The sequence below is a fragment of the Zea mays genome, chromosome 3, assembly GCF_902167145.1.
Source record: "Zea mays cultivar B73 chromosome 3, Zm-B73-REFERENCE-NAM-5.0, whole genome shotgun sequence".
NCBI classification, from domain to species: Eukaryota; Viridiplantae; Streptophyta; class Magnoliopsida; order Poales; family Poaceae; genus Zea; species Zea mays.
The window spans coordinates 25,559,826-25,578,497 of record NC_050098.1 but is presented as its reverse complement, the minus strand read 5'-3'; the positions used below and the strand labels follow the sequence as shown (position 1 = coordinate 25,578,497).

The following is an 18,672-nucleotide window of genomic DNA, read 5'->3' as shown; positions in this document are numbered from 1 at the left end:
CCGACCGTTGGCACGGGCCATGTGTCGTGCGTTGATCGCGCGGCCAACCGTTGGCTGCTGGCGCCGTTGGCTCACCGGAAAGTTCGGTGCACCACCAGACAGTTCGATGATTTATAGCCACGTCGCCTTACTCTTTTCCTGAGAGCGCCCAGTTGCCACCGAGCCAGCCTAGGGCACCAGACACTGTCCGGTGTGCCAGGCCCGAGCTGGTGTTGGCTAAACTTTGCCAACTTCACCCCAATTCAAATCTTCTTTTCTTGGCTTTGTTTCTAGCACTTAGATAACCATGTTAGTGTTCAAAAACAATTCACTAAGTCAAGAAACATACCTTGTTCTTGATTTCACACTTCTTACTCATTTGGTACATAAGAACTTACTCAATATGTGTTGGACATCTAATCACTAAAATACTTATAGAAATGGCCCAAGGGCACATTTCCCTTTCAACCTTGCACACATGCATACATAAAGCATAATATCCGGTCGTGAAGCATATAAATAGAGTAGTGAACCTATCATCGATCGTTATACCTTTTGATCTATGGATTTACCTCCCGTGTCGAGGCCGAGATGCCCATTTTTCCCATGGGAGTCTTGATGGGTTTGGCATTCTTCACTCCAAACTTCTTGAGTATATCTTGAATGTATTTAGTTTGGCATATGAAGGTGCCCTCTTGGAGTTGCTTGATTTGGAATCCAAGGAAGTACTTCAACCCCCCATCATAGACATCTCGAATTTCTGTATCATAATCCTACTAAATTCTTCACAAGATGACGTGTTAGTAGACCCAAATATAATATCATCAACATAAATTTGGCATATGAACAAGTCTTTAGCAATTGTTTTAGTGAAGAGAGTAGGGTCAGCTTTACCAACTTTGAAGCCATTAGTGATAAGAAAGTCTTGCGGGCATTCATACCATGCTCTTGGGGCTTACTTGAGCCCATAAAGCGCCTTTGAGAGCTTATAAACATGTGTAGGATACTCACTATCTTCAAAGCCGGGAGGTTGCTCAACATACACCTCTTTCTTGATAGGGCCATTGAGGAAGGCACTCTTCACGTCCATTTGATACAACTTAAAGTCATGGTAAGTAGCATAGGCAAGTAATATACAAATTGACTCAAGCCTAGCTATGGGTGTATAGGTTTCATCAAAATCCAAACCTTTGACTTGTGAATAACCTTTAGCAACAAGTCGGGCTTTGTTCCTAGTCACCACACCATGTTTATCTTGCTTGTTGCGGAATACCCACTTGGTACCTACAACATTTTGGTTAGGACGTGGAACTAATTGTCATACCTCATTCCTTGTGAAGTTGTTGAGCTCCTCTTGCATTGCCACCACCCAGTCTAGATCTCTTAGTGCATCCTCTATCCTGTATGGCTCAATAGAATACACAAAAGAGTAATGTTCACATAAATGAGCAACTCGAGCTCTAGTGGTTACCCCTTGTGGATGTCACCAAGTATGTGGGGGATCTCTTTGAATTGCTTGGTGGACTCTTGGGTGCGGTGGTCTTTGATCCTGAATCTCTTGATCATCTTCCTTGTTTTGATCATCTTCATCTCCCCTTGATCAATGTCCTCCTCTTGAGGTGGCTCATCGTCTTGATCTTCATCCTCTTCTTCTTGAGCCATGTCCTCATCTTGAGTTAGTGAAGATGCTTGTATGGAAGATGATGGTTGATCTTGTGCTTGTGGAGGCTCTTCAGATTTTTTTGGACACACATCCCCAATGGACATGTTCCTTAGTGTGACGCACGGAGCCACTTCATCATCTAGTTCATCAAGATCAACTTGCTCTACTTGAGAGCCATTAGTCTCATCAAACACAATGTCACAAGAAACTTCAACTAATCCAGTGGACTTGTTGAAGACTCTATATGCCCTTGTGTTTAAGTCATAACCAAGTAAAAACCTTCTACTTCTTTAGGAGTAAATTTAGAATTTCTACTTCTCTTAATAAGAATAAAGCATTTGCTCCCAAAATCTCTAAAATAAGAAACATTTTGAGGAGTTCATATGATATTTTTTGAGGACTCGGTGAAGGTAGAGACGGTTGATGGATTAGCAGGTGGTGTTAATTGCTTCCGCCCAAAACTGATCCGGTGTCATATACTCATTAATCCTGGTCCTTGCCATATCTAAGAGAGTTCTGTTCTTTCTCTCCACAACACCATTTTGTTGGGGTGTGTATGGAGAAGAGAACTCATGCATGATGCCCTCCTCCTCAAGAAATCCTTCAATTTAAGAGTTCTTAAACTCTGTTCCATTGTCGCTTTTAATCTTTTTTATTCTCAATCCAAACTCATTTTGAGCCTGTCTCAAGAACCTCTTCAAGGTTTCTTGGGTTTGTGATTTTTCCTGCAAAAAGAATATCCAAGTGAAGCGAGAATAATCATCCACAATAACAAGACAATACTTACTCCCGCCGATGCTTATGTAAGTGATCCGGCCGAATAGATCCATGTGGAGCAGTTGAAGCGGTCTGTCAGTCGTCATGATGTTCTTGTGTGGATGATGAGCTCCAACTTGCTTCCCTGCTTGACATGCGCTACAAATTTTGTCTTTCGCAAAATGAACTTTTGTTAGTCCTAAAATGTGTTCTCCCTTTGGAAGCTTCTAAAGATTCTTCATCCCAGCATGGGCAAGTCGGCGATGACAGAGCCAACCCTTATTAGTCTTAGCAATTAAGCAAGTGTCTAGTTTAGTATTGTTATCATTGAAATCAACTAAGTATAGCTGACCATCTAGCACACTCCCTTAAAAGCTATTGAATCATCACTTCTTCTAAAGACAGTAACACCAACATCAGTAAAGAGACGGTTGTAGCCGTGTTGGTCACTTGTTCTCAAAAGCTACAAATCAAGAACAAGGCAACACAAATGTTAATGGTTAAAGACCTTCATTACATTATTTCCCTTAGGATATAATGATCCTCGGATGAAGGTCATGAAGGACATACCTTCTTCATTACAATACACAGAGATATAAACATGATCGTATGAAACACAAAGAAAGTATGAATAATCATTTTATATCATCAGATTATTCGTATTATCATAAAATATCTATAAACAAACATCAATGATATTAAATTACATATGTACCTTCGGCTTGACAGAAGATAAAAATCCAAGAGTGGCGTGCAAGTGATTACAAGTCAGCATGAACAGTACGATGTTACTGTTCATCTATTTATAGGCACAGGACGGAGCCTGGGGAAAATTACATTCATGTCCATGACATTTACTATTAGCTAAAAGGTAAACTATCGAGGACTAGACAGTCTTTTCTCCTTTAGGTCGGTTTCATTCTCCACCACCGTCCTTGTGCTAAGTCGAAGCTTCTCCATCCACAGCTTCGGAACTGGTTCATCCTTCTTCTAGATCACGCCTTTCATATCATGTACACCTTCATCTCAAAGCCAAAACTTTCTATGGCAGTATATTATACTAGAAAGCATGTTAGTCGTGTTTTTTAGGACCTTCGAAAGACGAAGGCCCCCAACAGTAGCCCCTCACGGTATTAATTTGTTCTTGTATCTAACAAATTCAAATTGTGATGTGAACGAAGGCCTTTAGCCGAAGGTTCGAAAAAACACCTTCCCTTCGCTAGAATAGCGAAAGTCAATGACAAATGGGGCCCGCCAAGTTGCAATGCGCTAGACATATAAATAGAAACCCACAGCGGCAGCATTTGTTGTGTCATTTCAGTTGCTTGTGCTGTTTTCTCAAATTTTAATTCTCTTGCTATCAGCTCTCGCTTGATCTACGAGCTTCGTGATATACACAAGTGCTTGTTGAATGTCTGAAGAGAAGAAAATGTCTGAGGAGAAGAAGGTTGTGGACCCTGCTCTTGCTGGGTTTTACTATACCTGTAGATGTGGGCCGGCCTAGCCCAGCATGGCACAGGCCCACAAAAGCACATATCTAATTATGGGTTGTGTCGTGCCAGCACTTGTGCCCAGTCATCAGCCCACGGCGCGGCCCACATACATACAACAGTAATACATAAACAAAAAGTATAGAATATATATATGACCAAAATAAACTAAGATGTTTTGTGGATGCACATTAAAATCCTTTGGTCAGAAAGAAAAAATATTACAACTAGCTCAGAAATAATATTCAGTTCTTTGTTCAGTGTTTAATTGAGTACTATACAATCATACATAATACATATACATTGATCATCATCACTAATCATTATCCCTATCTAGGTATTGGTTCTCGAAGGCCTATTGAAGCTATAGATTCTCCAAATTGTGCTGGTCATGTTGGCTTTGACGGGCCTTAGTTAAATACTGAGTCTATATTTAGTGGGCCTCGATGGGCCTTAGTTGAATGGGCCATGCCAGGCCGGCCCGTGGACTTGACTTGAGGCCCAGGCACGGCCCACATATTGGGTCGTGCCAGCCCAGGCCCACAATTAGGTTGGGCCATGCCAGATCTGGGTCGTGCCAGAAATTGTGTGCTTTGGGCCGGCCTATTAGGCACAACACAAATGTACACCTATAGGTTTTACGAAGCTATGGAAAAAAACAAACACAGAGAAGATCATAAATGAAGTAATGGCAGATTTGTCTGAAGATTCTGACGATAATGATGACTATGATGTGGAAAGTGGGGATGAAGATTTCGAAGATCGGCCCTGGCGGCCAAGCCATACCATCTTCGAAAAGTCGTCCATTAAACAGAGCCAGATTGATGCCATGAAGGGAAGATACTTTCGTGACATGTCTATTGTGAGGGTTGGAGGGGACAGCGCCGCCCCTGCACCTGAAGAAAATGAGGTTGTTGTCTACAAAAGCTTTATGAAGGCAGGTCTTCGATTCCCCTTGAGCAGATTTTTGGTTGAAGTTTTGAAGACATTTGAAATCTTCCTTCATCAAATCACTCACAAAGCTATAATTAGAATGGGTACTTTTGTTTGGGCCGTGAGGAGCCAAGGGCTAGAGCCGAGCGTGAAGTGCTTCTACAACATGCACGAACTGCTGTACGAGACGAAGGCCACTGGTAAAGAGCAATATCACAACAACTTTGGTTGTTATGGCTTCATTCCTCGTTCCGATGTGAGTTATCCCGTTCCAACCTTTCGGAAAAGGTGGCCCGAAGCCTGGATGGAGGAATGGTTTTATGTCAAGAATAATCTAATTGAAAGGGAAGACATAAAGGGGATTATTCAACGCCCCATCTGGTCTCGCTTTGGCCTTCGAAGGCCGACCACTGCGCTTAAAAATGATACCGAAGCATGTCAGAAGGCTTTTAATAATGTTTGCGCCTTCATTGGTACGAGAGACCTGGTTCAAGAACACATAGCCTACAGGGTATGGCCGCTTGTGGATAAGTGGGAGATGTCGAAGGAGACTGTTGTCGGGTCCAGCAAGGTGGCTTGGTTTACTTGAAATACACCTTCAGGTACAGAGACCAGTTTGACGAACCAAACAACGAGTGGCCGAAATGTATTGAAGCTACTAGCGATGAGTTACTTGGGGCATACACTAGAGCGGAAGATGATGCTCTAACCTCAGCCTTTAGAGGTCGAGGCAAGAAAAGGTTGAACAGAGTTTTTGACGTTATCGGCTTCGTGTATCTAGACTACACTTACCCCTCACGAAAGCAGGGGAAGAAAAGGAAAACTAGCGCCTCAGCCATTTCTGCTGCGCCGAAGGGCAAGAAAATTAAGGTCTTGACCCACCGGCCAAGATACATTGAAATGGCCATATTGCTGAAGTTTAGTGAAGGAACATCTTCCACTGCCGGGACAGAACAAACTACTCCTGCCGGACTGAGTGCCAAAGGCGCCTATAGCCAAGCCAGCCGAAGCCAAAGAAGAAGCGGCCAAAAAGCCAAAGCTAGAAAAAGTAATAGTGCCGTCAGAAATCTTGAGCCCACCGGCAGAAGCAGAATTACCGAAGGTTACAAAGGCTCCTGCCACAACTCCCAAGAGGAGGAGAATGGCCAACGTGCTAGACGCTGTTATGGAAACAACAAGGGCATTAACTCCTCATGAAAAAAAGGTTGCCGAAGCTGTTACAGCTCGTGCTGAAAACGAAGCTAGGCCCTCAGTGCCCATGGAAGCAGAGCCTGTCGCGACTGAGCAGAGAGCTAAACAAGAATTTCTGGATACTAGTATGGCTGTGGAGAAGGATGTAGCCGAAAAAGCTAAATCTCCTGCTCCCGAAGCACCGTCCGAGAATCTCGACTTTATTGTTCGACATGCTTCAGGAAAAAGACTATCTGAAGAAGAAATTGCGGAAGCCAAACACTATGCCCGGGAACTGAAATACCTGAAGGGGGCCTTAGTGTTCAACGACAAAGACAAAGAAGATTTCCTATACTGTCTCCTGGACAACAAAGAAATATCCGTCTACCGGGAGATGGCCAAAAATTTGTTATTTCGAAGCTTGAAGCTAGCCTCTCTTCCATGTCAAAAGATGACCTTACAGATAGCCTTGCATACAACAGTCTGAAGGTACGAAAGTGATGAACTTAAAAATAGATTATCTTGTCTTGTATACCCGTGCTGATTCTATCTTTTTGCATGGCTTAATTCTTAGCAACGCTTTGAGGGCACAAAAGAATGCTGAAGATGAAAGCTGCGTGATAGCCCTCGACAACCTTCGTTCAGAAGTTATTAAACTGAGAAATGAAGCCTTGAAGAAGGATAAAATTCTACTTTCATTGATAGATAAAGTGAAGAAAGACGAAGCGAGATTTAATGCTGAATCCGAAGCTCATAAAGCCGAAGTTGAAGACCTTCATAAAAAACTTGTCGAAGTTAACGAATATTTTGCACTTGCAAAAGCTAGTCAAGAAATAAGTGAATGGTCAAACACTAGGCTAGAGAAAAATGTTGAGGAGCTTCGTGAATCCAAGGATATGTGCTTCGAGAAATCCTTGGAATGCGTAAGAAAATTGAAAACTAGCTTTGCTAGAGTAGGTGCTTATTCTTCTGAAGAGAATTTTATTCGAGGCGACCCCGAGGGTGTTATTGATTGGATAAGCGGGGAAGCCGAAGCTTTTGATGAGATCCTGACCGATCGCGGGGACATCTGTGCTTTAACTGGCGCTCGGGGGATTGCGGCAATTTTGGAGAAGGCTGGTTGCGACCACGTTAAAGCTGCGGCCCAGGTTGAAGCCACCTTCTCCACAGACGACACGAGAGACCCTTCGGCCAAAGCTACTTTGTTGGGTGGAATGTTTTACTCCGATGTTTGGGTGAACGGTGGCCGAGAATTGGCCAACGAAATCATAAAGAAAAATGAAAAAAAAACCCACAATGCCCGAGAAGAAGCTAGGCGAGCTGAAGAGGCTGCCGAGCGCGCAAGGCGTATAGGTATTGTTTTTGAATTTTAGCTTCAACGTTTATTTTCTAGCTTCAAACTAACAGTTTGCCTTATTATAGCTGAGCTGTCTCCGCTGCCCGAGCCATACAACCCCCTGTCCGATCCGGTCATGAAAGAAGCACTGGATATAATGAGCGTTGCTAACTCCATCGTCGACGAAGTCGTCGACAGGCTGCTAAACGAAGCCGCTGAGAAAATACTTAAGGAAGATTAGACTTTTATTGTAATGATACTATGTAACATTTGGTGTATGGAACAATTAGTCAGACATGTAAATTATTGTAATACATTTCTTTACGATGCATGAAATCTACGCACATACCGTTTTTGAGCCTTCGGCGAAAAAACACCTTCCCTTCTTTTCATGCTTCATAAAGAAAGAAACCCCTTTTTATGTCAAATCTGTTGTGATGAAATTGTATTTTCCGAAGATTTTCTTTGTGCCTTAGCACATTTTCATTCAACAAAGTATTGTCGAAGATCTGCTTCGTATCCAATCTTTTTGCCGTTGATGCAATATGATGTATGATGTAATGTTATGCGAAATGATGCGATGATACGATGCAATATGATGGTGATGTCGAACACACACACGCGCCCACACTGGAACACACAAGGCTCTATATCCCCTTAGGGACGTCTTTGGAGTCTTTAAGCTCTGCATCCCCTTAGGAACGACTTTGGAGCTTCTTCACCTTATATTTCGGTGGTATTTAAGCTCTGCAACCCCTTAGGAACAACTTTGAAGCTTCTTCAACTTCTATTTCTGTGGTATTTAAGCTCTGCATCCCCTTAGGAATGACTTAGGAGCTTCTTCACCTTCTATTTCAGTGGTATTTTGGCTCTGCATTCCCTTAGGAACGACTTTTGAGCTTCAAAACTTACTCTGCACTCCCTTAAGAATGACTTTTGTAGCTTCGAAACTTACTCTACGCTCCCTTAGGAACGACTTTTGTAGATTCAAAACTTACTCCGCTCTCTTAGGAACGACTTTTTGTAGCTTCGGAAGTCTGTTAGGAAGAAGCATTTTACTTAATGATATGAGCAGAGTTATTACATGAGACCAAAATTAAGTCCTTCATAACTTGTTTTTCACACAAGAAAAAGAAAATTACAAAAAATAAAAAGATACATCAGGGGTAGGATATTCTTTTTAATAGATATGCTTGGATTTAGGCACAGTGCTATTGACTGTGCGAGCTTTGGACCCCTCCCGAAAATCACGCTGCTGTTGTGCGTGTTGGTGCCCTTCTGGCTGCTGGCCTCGGGTCTGAGTAGGTGGTAATGGTGGTGGTAATGGGAGCTGGGCCCAGGAAGCTTGGGAGTGATTACCGAAGCGATAGAAGCTAAAGGTTGTTGGTTGCCTACGTACTCTGGTACATAGGGAGAGTAGCATGAAGTAGTATGTAAGACTTGCTTTGGCTGATTCTGCCGCGCCTCAGCTTCGGCAATCTCCTTTTGCTTCTGAATTGTGACCTGGCATGTTCTTGTGGTGTGGCCCTTGTCTTCACCGCAGAATAAGCAGTATAGTCTTCTAGGCTGATCTTCGTATCTTCCTCCGAAGTTTCTGCCGCCTCTACCCCTTAGGGCTGGTGGCCTGAAGGAACTTTGCTGTGGACTTGAGGATTGAGAGCTATGTTGTTGCCTTTGAGACTAACCTCTGTCATCACTGGGGTTAGAGTTATGAATCGATCTGACATACCTAGGGTGAATTCTTCCTCTAAAGCCCCTGGTCATCTCAGAAAACTTGTATGCTTCTTCCCTTCTTTGGCGGAAATCATTATCAGCCCGGATGTATTCATCCATCTTCTGAAGGAGCTTCTCTAGGGTTTGTGGGAGTTTCCTGGCAAAATACTGCATCGTAGGTCCTGGCCGAAGCTCCTTGATCATGGCCTCAATGATAATTTAATTAGGCACTGTAGGCGCTTGTGCCCTCAGATGCAGGAACCTTTAGACATACGCCTGAAGGTACTCCTCGTGGTCTTGCGTGCACTGGAACAAAGCCTGAGTAGTGACTGGCTTCGTCTGAAAGCCTTGGAAGCTGGTGATTAGCATATCCTTAAGCTTCTGCCATGAGGTGATCGTCCCTGGCTGGAGGGGAGAGTACCAAGTTTGTGCGACACTTTTGACTGCCATGACAAAGGATTTCGCCATGACTGCAGTGTTGCCCTCATATGAAGATATGGTTGCTTCATATCTCATTAGGAACTGCTCCGGGTCTGAGTGCCCATCATACATAGGAAGTTGAGGTGGCTTGTATGATGGGGGCCATGGGGTAGCCTGTAACTCTGCTGCTAGAGGAGAAGCATCGTCAAAAGTGAAATTACCATGATGGAAATCATCGTACCATTCATCATCGTTGTGCGAATTGTCTTGACGAAGCTCTCTGTATTGAGGCCTTCGGTCTTGGTCATCTTGGGTGAGATGACGCATTTCCTCAGTGGCCTCATCAATCTTCCTCCGAAGATCAACGAGACGAAGCATCTTTTCTTTCTTCTTTTGGACATGTTGATGAATGGCTTCAAGGTCCCTGATTTCTTGGTCCAACTCCTCCTCTTGGGATGTTGGACCGGTAGCCTTCCTTTTCTGGCTCCTAGCTTCGCGTAACGTTTCTTGATTAACATCCAGCGGCTGCAGTGCAGCCCCTGGCCCTGATGACTTCTTCGGCGGCATGACAAAGGTCAAAGCTTGTCGAAGGTGGTCAAGTGAGTTCACCGGAGGTGGGCGCCAATGTTGGTCACTTGTTCTCAAAAGCTACGAATCAAGAACAAGGCAACACAAATGTTAATGGTTAAAGACCTTCGTCCTTCGTTACATTATTTCCCTTAGGATATAATGATCCTCGACGAAGGTCATGAAGGACATACCTTCTTCATTGCAATACACAGAGATATAAACATGATCGTATGAAACATAGAGAAAGTATGAATAATCATTTTATATCATCAAATTATTCGTATTATCATAAAATATCTATAAACAAACATCAATAATATTAAATTACATATGTACCTTCGGCTTGACAGAAGATAAAAATCCAAGAGTGACGTGCAAGTGATTACAAGTCAGCGTGAACAGTACGGTGTTACTGTTCATCTATTTATAGGCACCGGAGAGAGCCTGGGGAAAATTACATTCATGTCCCTGACATTTACTATTAGCTAAAAGGTAAACTATCGAGGACTAGACAGTCTTTTCTCCTTTAGGTCGGTTTCATTCTCCACCACCGTCCTTGTGCTAAGTCGAAGCTTCTCCATCCACAGCTTCAGAACTGGTTCATCCTTCTTCCAGATCGCGCCTTTCATACCATGTACACCTTCATCTCAAAGCTGAAACTTCTTGTGATAGTATATTATACTGGAAAGCATGTTAGTCGTGTTTTTGAGGACCTTCAGAAGATGAAGGCCCCCAACAAGCCCATTTTACACAATTGAGAAACTGAAAGCAAGTTGTAATCTAAAGAATCTATAAGAAAAACATTGGAAATGGAATGGTCAGGAGATATAGCAATTTTACCCAAACCTTTGACCAAACCTTGATTTCCATCCCCGAATGTAACCGCTTTTGGGGGATCATCAATTTTCTCATATGAGGAGAACATCCTTTTCTCCCCTGTCATGTGGTTTGTGCATCCGCTATCGATTACCCAACTTGACCCGCCGGATGCATAAACCTACAAAACAATTTTAGGCCTTGTTTTTAGGTACCCAAACGGTCTTGGGTCCTTTGATATTAGAAACAAGCACCTTGGGTACCCAAACACAAGTCTTGGGACTCTTGTGTTTGCCCCCAACATATTTGGCAACTGCTTTGCCTGATTTGTTAGTGAGCACAAAAGATGCATCAAAAGTCTTAAATGAAATGCTATGTTCATTTGATGCATTGACAATTTTCTTTTTAGGAATCTTGATATGAGTTGAATGCCTAGAGCTAGATGCCTTATTACTATACATATAAGCATGATGAGAAACAGTATGAGGCTTTCTAGCATGAATTTTCCTAATCTTATGCTCAGGATAGTTTTCAGGATATAAAATGCAACCCTTTCTATCCTGAACCATGGGAGCCTTACCCTTAACAAAATTAGAGAGTCTGTTCTTGGGGGTATTAAGCTTGATGTTGCTTTGGCTCCCTTGTTGGAAGCTAATGCTATCCTTAATGCCAGGGCGTCTCCCATTATAAGGCATGCTACGAGCAAATTTAAAATTTTCATTCTCTAACTCATGCTCGGCAATTTTAGCATTTAATTTAGCCATGTGATTATTTTGTTCTTCAATCATAGTAATGTGATCATTCATAGCATCAATGTTAACATCTCTACATGTAGTGCAAATGGTGACATGCTCAATGGTAGATGTAGAAACATTGCAAGCATCCAATTCTTCTATCTTAGCATTTAAACTAGCATTTTTAGTTCTAAGACAGGAAATTGAATCATTGCAAATATCAAGCTCTTAATTTTTCACAATTTTCTACTTCAAGAGCATAAGCATTTTTTAGCTTAACAAATTTCTTGTTTTCTTTAACGAGTAGGTCCTCTTGGCATTCCAATAGATCGTCCTTCTCGTTAATGGTTTCTATCAATTCATTTATCTTTTCTTTTGATCCTTAGTAAGGTTTCCAAAAAGAGAAGTTAAGTCATCATTATCATCACTAGAGCTACCCTCATCATTAGAAGTAGTGTATTTGGGGGTATCTCTAGAATGTACCTTCTTCTTTTTGCTCTCCTTAGCCATGAGGCATTTGTGGCCGATGTTGGGGAAGAGAAGACCCTTGTTGACGGTAATATTGGTGGCGTCCTCGTCGGAGGAGGAGTCGATGGAGCTCTCATCGGAGTCCCATTCCCGCCCCATGTGTGCCTCGCCATCCTTCTTCTTGTAGTATCTCTTCTTCTCCATCTTCTTCTTCCCTTTCTTGTCGTTGTCCCTGTCACTGTCACTTATATATGGACATTTTGCATTAAAGTGACCGGACTTACCACACCTATAGCAAACCATCTTGGAACAGGGTTTGTAGTCCTTCCCCTTCCTTTGCTTGAGGATTTGCCAGAAGCTCTTGATGATAAGAGTCATCTCCTCGTTGTTGAGCTTGGAGGCGTCGATTGGTAGTCTACTTGGTGTAGACTCTTCCTTCTTTTCTTCCGTTGCTTTGAATGCAACGGGTTGCACCTCGGATGTAGAGGTGGCACCTTGCTCCAAGTTGACAATGTGTTTGGAGTCTTTGATCATAAGTTTAAAGCTCACAAACTTGCCAATGACCTCCTCGGGGGACATCTATTGGTATCTAGGATCTCCACGAATTAATTGAATTGGAGTAGGATTACGAAAAACAAGAGATCTTAGAATAACCTTGACCATTTCATGGTCATCCCATTTGGTGCTCCCGAGGTTGCGGACTTGGTTGACCATTGTTTTGAGCCAGTTGTACATTGCTTGTGGCTCTTCTCCTTTGTTAAGGACGAATCAACCGAGCTATCCTTCAATCGTCTCGTGCTTGGTGATTTTGGTCACCTTGTCCCCTTCATGCACCGTTTTGAGGACATCCCAAATTTCTTTGACATTTTTTAACCCTTGCACCTTATTATACTACTCTCGACACAAGGAGCCGAGGAGTATAAAAGTTGCTTGGGAATTAAAATGCCTTATTTGGATGGCCTCATCAGAGTCGTAGTCCTCGTCGCCCGCCTATGGTGCCTGCGCTCCAAACTCAACAATATCCCATATGCTTTTGTGGAGTAAGGTTAGATGGTGCCTCATTTTATCACTCCACATACAATAATCCTCACTATCAAAATATGATGGTTTTCCTAGGGGTACGGAGAGTAAAGGAGTGCGTTTAGGAATGCGAGGATAGCGTAGAGGCATCTTACTATACTTCTTGCGCTCTTGGCGCTTCGAAGTGGTAGACTCGGCGCCGAATGTGGAATGTGATGAAGAGTTGGTCTCATAGTAGACCACCTTCTTCATTTTCTTTTTCTTCTTGTCACCCTTCCTATGTGACTTGATGGAGGAAGCGGGTTCCTCCTTATGCTTGTCGCCGGCCTCCATTGATGGAGTCTGTTCATCGTTCTTCCTTCCTAAGCCTTCGAGCTTTTCGTCGGTGACCATCTCTCTCTTGGCGTGTTCTCCCGACATCACTTCGAGTTGTTAGACTCTTAATGAAGCACCAGGCTCTGATACCAATTGTAAGTCGTCTAGAGGGGGGTGAATAGGCGAAACCTAAATTATAAACTTCTAACACGTAGTATACCTGGGATTAGTGTTAGAAATAATTCAGAGTGCAAAAGATAGTTTTTCTTGCAATGAGTTGCTCAATCAATGTGGATAACTTTTGGAGCAAACTCAAAACGATGTGAGCAAGAGAACTTTAGAGAGGAGTGGGGAGAAACAAATTGAATGGTGAAGATTAATACTAGTGGACATGGCGATTTGTATCCCGAGGTTCGGTTCCAAAGAACCTGCTCCCCATTGAGGAGGCCACAAAGGTCGGGTCTATTTCAACCCTTTCCCTCTCTCAATCGATCACTTAGACCGGTCAAGTGCTTTTTTGTCAATCTCACGGGTCACTAAGACCCCGCAAGGATCACCACACAATTAGGTGTCTCTTGCAAACTTTACAAAACACTTAGAGAGGTTAGAGAGAGATGAAGAAAGTACGATTAAGAAAACCAAGCAACAAGAGCAACAAATGAAACATGAATCACACTCTCTTAAGTCACTAATCACTAATGATCACTTGTCTCAATTATGGAACTTGGAGAGATTGGAAGCTTTGAATGTGTCTTGGAATGTATTGCTAGCTCTTGTATTGAATGTGTATGAGTGGAGTGCTTGGATAATGTGAATGGAGGCGGTTGGGGTTGTATTTATAGCCTCCAACCACTTCCTAGCCTTTGCTCCTTTTCTGCCGATCGCAGACAGTCCGCCCTCTTGGTCCGGACGGTCCGCCCCTGCACATCAACGGCTGAAATCACAACGGTCAACAGTAACGGCTATATCAACGGCTATAGTGCATTTAATGCGTCGTCAAATGTCAGATAAAGCAGTCGCGGATGGTCCTACCGTGCACCCCAGACGGTCCGCGAGGACGCTAAAAATGCATTTTACCAAACCCGTCACCTTCGGGTTTTTCTGGTTTTTCAACAACCGGACGGTCCGCGCTTGGTCTCGGACGGTGCTCACTTCTCCATCGGACGGTTCGTAGTGTTAACTTGTGTTTTTGTAGTATTTCTTTCTGAGGCTCACCCTGGTGTCGCGGACAGACCGTCGTAAGGGCCCAGACGGTCCGCGCATAGGTGTTTTTCAAAAAAACTTCTCCTGTCCGGAATAATCTATGGTATTCCAGACAGTCGACTTAGAATAGTTGTAGATGAACTTATGCACCTGAGAAATGATCAACTAGGCAAGCTAGTTAGTCCATAAGGTTTGTGATGGTTGTCAAACACCAAAATCGATTATAGAAAATGTTTAAGTCCATTTCCCTTCACTATGACTAAGTTAATAATATAAAGCACATAATCAAAGGTAACGAAATAAATGCAAGAGCTCAAGTATGATAGCGATACAAACTCCCATTTACACGCTAGTATATTTACCAAGGTATCAAGAAATGTGCAAGCTTCTTACTAATCCTTGTTAGATCCAACGCAAGGGTAGCCCATCTGAGGGCCAAGCTACCGGTTGGGTAACTCCATATATAGATGCGGGCATTAACCACGCGTAAGTGGTGCTTTGCTTCCAGCCTCTCTCAGATGCTCCCAAATGTATCCATTATTGAGATTTTGGCTAAAACATCATGGACCTCGTTCTCTCTTAGACATAGTGGCGACCTTACCACAAATGTAGTTGGTGTGATCTTGCAAGATACAACGTCTCCCAGTACAATAATGATTCATGGAAATGTTAAGGGATACAATGGTGCAGGCAAGCACCAATGTTGGAGCAAGGTGTCTATTTCTCACTACTAATCACTAGGGGTTAACCAAGGGCAAGCTCTATAATAGCAGTCTAACTAATCTAAACACTTCACAAAGCACCTACACTAATCAACAAGTAATTCTTTGAGCACTTGGGTGTCTAGAGATAAAGGGTTGGAGTCTCAACACCCTTTCTATGTTTCTTAGCTCCCACACTTGAGAAATGGCTAGTTGGGGTGGTATATATAGCTTTCCATCTCGAAAAGAGTTGTTTGAACAAAGCGTACTTTTCTGCACAGCACTAGACACGTCCAGTGACACTCCATACATGTCCAGTGAGTTCCATGCAAGCTAGCAGTGGGCAGTGCCACAATGGGGCAGGTGCACTGGCACGACTAACGTCTGGTGGCTAGTGTGAGACAAGACAATCAAAATTGTTTTTTCATTTTATCTATTACTTCTTGTCGGGTATCATAACTAGGGGTACCCAGATTATGCCCATAAACATGCTTAACACCTAACTACTGAAAAATCATCAGACACATTCCCCGAGGTCAAGAAAGGATGAATCATGATTCGCCTGAGACCCCGCTCGACGGTCGCTCAAAACCTCGCCTCCCTCGAGTCTGACCTCGGGCGAAGGAAGCGCTCGGGAGAAATCCTCGTCTCGCCCGAGGGCCCTCTACACGGAATGGCGGTTTTTGCCTTGCCTGAGCCCGTCTCGGCCAGGAGGACAACCTCGAGCCTAGCCTCAGTCAAAGGTCACGGAAACCGTGAATACGTGTGCATTTAATGCGATGATTCGTATACCTACCCCATGTGACGCCACAGATAAACATGGAGCGATGGGACCGTGGTCCCATCTACTTTCACCAACTATGATGACGCACGCTCGAGAATAACGGTCGCTGCTCCCAAACATCGACTACTATATTCAAACAACTCTGGATGAGACGTGCGCATGTCAGAGCATGGTCTCACCCTCGGGAAGGAACTCTGCCTCACCCGTAGTCGGCCTCAACCTTGGAGAAAACTCTGCCTCGCCCGAGCTCGGCTTCGGCCAACTTCCCGGCAACAACTCCCCGCGAATCCCGCAGGAGGCCACTCTGACAACTGAACTAAGCCCTCCCTGTACGACTGCGTGCCTCGAGGCAGGCTCGACCAAGGCCTCGGGAGGAACCTCCGTCTCGCCCGAGCCTAGCCTCGACCTAGATAACATCGACCAAAGGACACCACCAACTCCTCCGCGAAGGCTGTTGACAATGGGATTGCTGCAGGACCAATGTCAAGTCTGTTTAACACCATACTGGGTGGATTACCATGTGCTTTTCACCATACTTATCACTGTTTCAACAACTACGACCAAGACAACACCTCCATCAGGAAGGATCGGTACGCGTCCGAGCCCCTGGCCTAGACCTCGGCTCTCTGCTCGGTCAAGATGCTAGATACATGGGCTAGACGTCCTCACCCCGGTTCAAGTTGACCGCTAGTACAAGGGTCATTCACCCGGGTTCGATTCCTTGGGTTAAAGAGATCCCCTCGTTGTGTCCCATCCGCTCTCGGGTTACGATGTTATGTGCGCGATCCTCCGACTGGTCCATTCAGAGTGGATAGTTGATACCGGTCCGTTAGTGATGGGGCCTCAGTCTGTTCGATGTGGCTTTAATCCACTGACTTATGGTTTTTCTACAGTATTTTGTCTCTATGGATTATAGCTGCAGCAGCCCGAATAGCTTTAAACCAGCCGCAACAAATAGACTCTAGGGTTTCGAGATTTTCTCGGATGGAACTATTTTTTTTGTTCCTTCTTAATATAATATATAATATTGGAAGGACGTTCATTCCCTGTATGATCGAGTTTTTTTATATGTTGGTGTTATCGTCCGTAGCGTCGAGATGTGTTATCTATAGCCTTACTTCTAAAGATAGATTAATTCCGTATGAGTCCATATGTGATTTTTAAAGCTGCCAACATAAAAAAAATATTTTTTCAACTGAACTGTGGACTGTACACGGAAAAAAAAACTCGTAGATGCGACGTATTGGAAGAGAATGGCTGGTGTGGGCCACTGGACGTGGGTAGACAGGCAGGAAATCGTCAATCGACGTCGCTTGCGGCAGACGATAGATCCACGACCTACAGATATGCTCCTGGCTAGTAATAGCTCCCCTGTCCCCTTCCATTTCACGAAACGCACATATAGTATATAATAATATAGCATAGTAAGAAAAGGAAACCAAACGGTGAAATAATAAAGTAGGAGTAAAAATGGGATCGGAAACGACGGAAGGCAATGAACGCCTTCCTCCGAACAGGCGGCCCTCTTCCCCTCCTCGGCTTCTATAAAAGAAACCCTTCGTCTCCGGCCCTTCAACCCATGAACAGCAAGGGCGAATAGTCTAGTCCAGTTCCCTCCCCAGATTCCCCTTTCCATAAAGCTCCCCATCTCGTCGTCTTCCTATTCTACATCTGCTGTGTTTTTTATATTATTATTATTATATCATTTCTGCTACGTATTTTTCCCTTTTTTTTTGCTCCTCTAGTCGTCCCTGCGATAGTTTACGGTGTTCTGCACATAGATCTCATGTCCGGTTTTGCTTCTTTCTCGCGTTTCTCGGCCGTGGTCTGGTCTGGTCTGTTCTTGTCTCTGGCCACAAACATGCAGATGCTTTGGATTTGAAGCGGAGCTCCTCTCATTCCAATGAAGGGTCCTTCCGAAGGGTGGTTCCGCTGCTCGTTCATGGTTCCCACTATCCTATCTCATCCATGTTTGCGTGTCTTCGAGAGGAAGCGGAAGAGATTCCTGTGGTCGCCTTTTGAGATAGGCTTGTGGTTTGCATGACCGAGGAGCTGCACCGACCCCGTGCTGGCCGCTCTTTGGATTGAAGGGAGCTCTGCATCCTGATCCACCCCCCCACCCCATGCTTGCCTTGCTGCATCCGTCGTCCTCGGTCCATGAGATCTGAGGCTCATGTAGCCGATGCGTCTTTTTTTTTCCTTTCTCTTCCTGCTGTTTCTCCAAGATTCAAGTTGGCTGGCCGTGCTTATCCGTGCAGGAGCTGAAGCAGGTTTCTGCCCCTGTTGGTGGTGATGGTATCTATCGGTACCCGTACTTTGCGTCGCTTTATTCCCATCTTTGCTGGTGAGGTGCTATGTCAGTGTTGTCACACTCGTTTATTTTGTTCTCATATTTTTCGGTTTCCTTGTTCGTACCGGCGGCGCGTGCATTTTGCGGTGGGGCTCCTGGATCTCGCTCTGGACGGAGGCACGGAGAGCTTCCCTTGCTTCCTCAACCTGCTGGTAGATTCACGCCAACCGGCTACCGTGCTCTCTATCGCTTGCTGGCTGAGCGCTCATCGTCACACATCGCGCGCGGCAGCTTCTATCTTATGATTCATC

General features: G+C 44.1%; 1 non-coding gene across 1 annotated transcript; it reads left to right on the top strand.

The window, feature by feature from the left end:
• Positions 1–17,956: 17,956 nt before the first annotated feature.
• Positions 17,957–18,171, top strand: MIR159f (microRNA MIR159f). Its single transcript, NR_121122.1, has one exon. It is a non-coding gene; the product is annotated as a microRNA MIR159f (primary transcript).
• Positions 18,172–18,672: the final 501 nt, after the last annotated feature.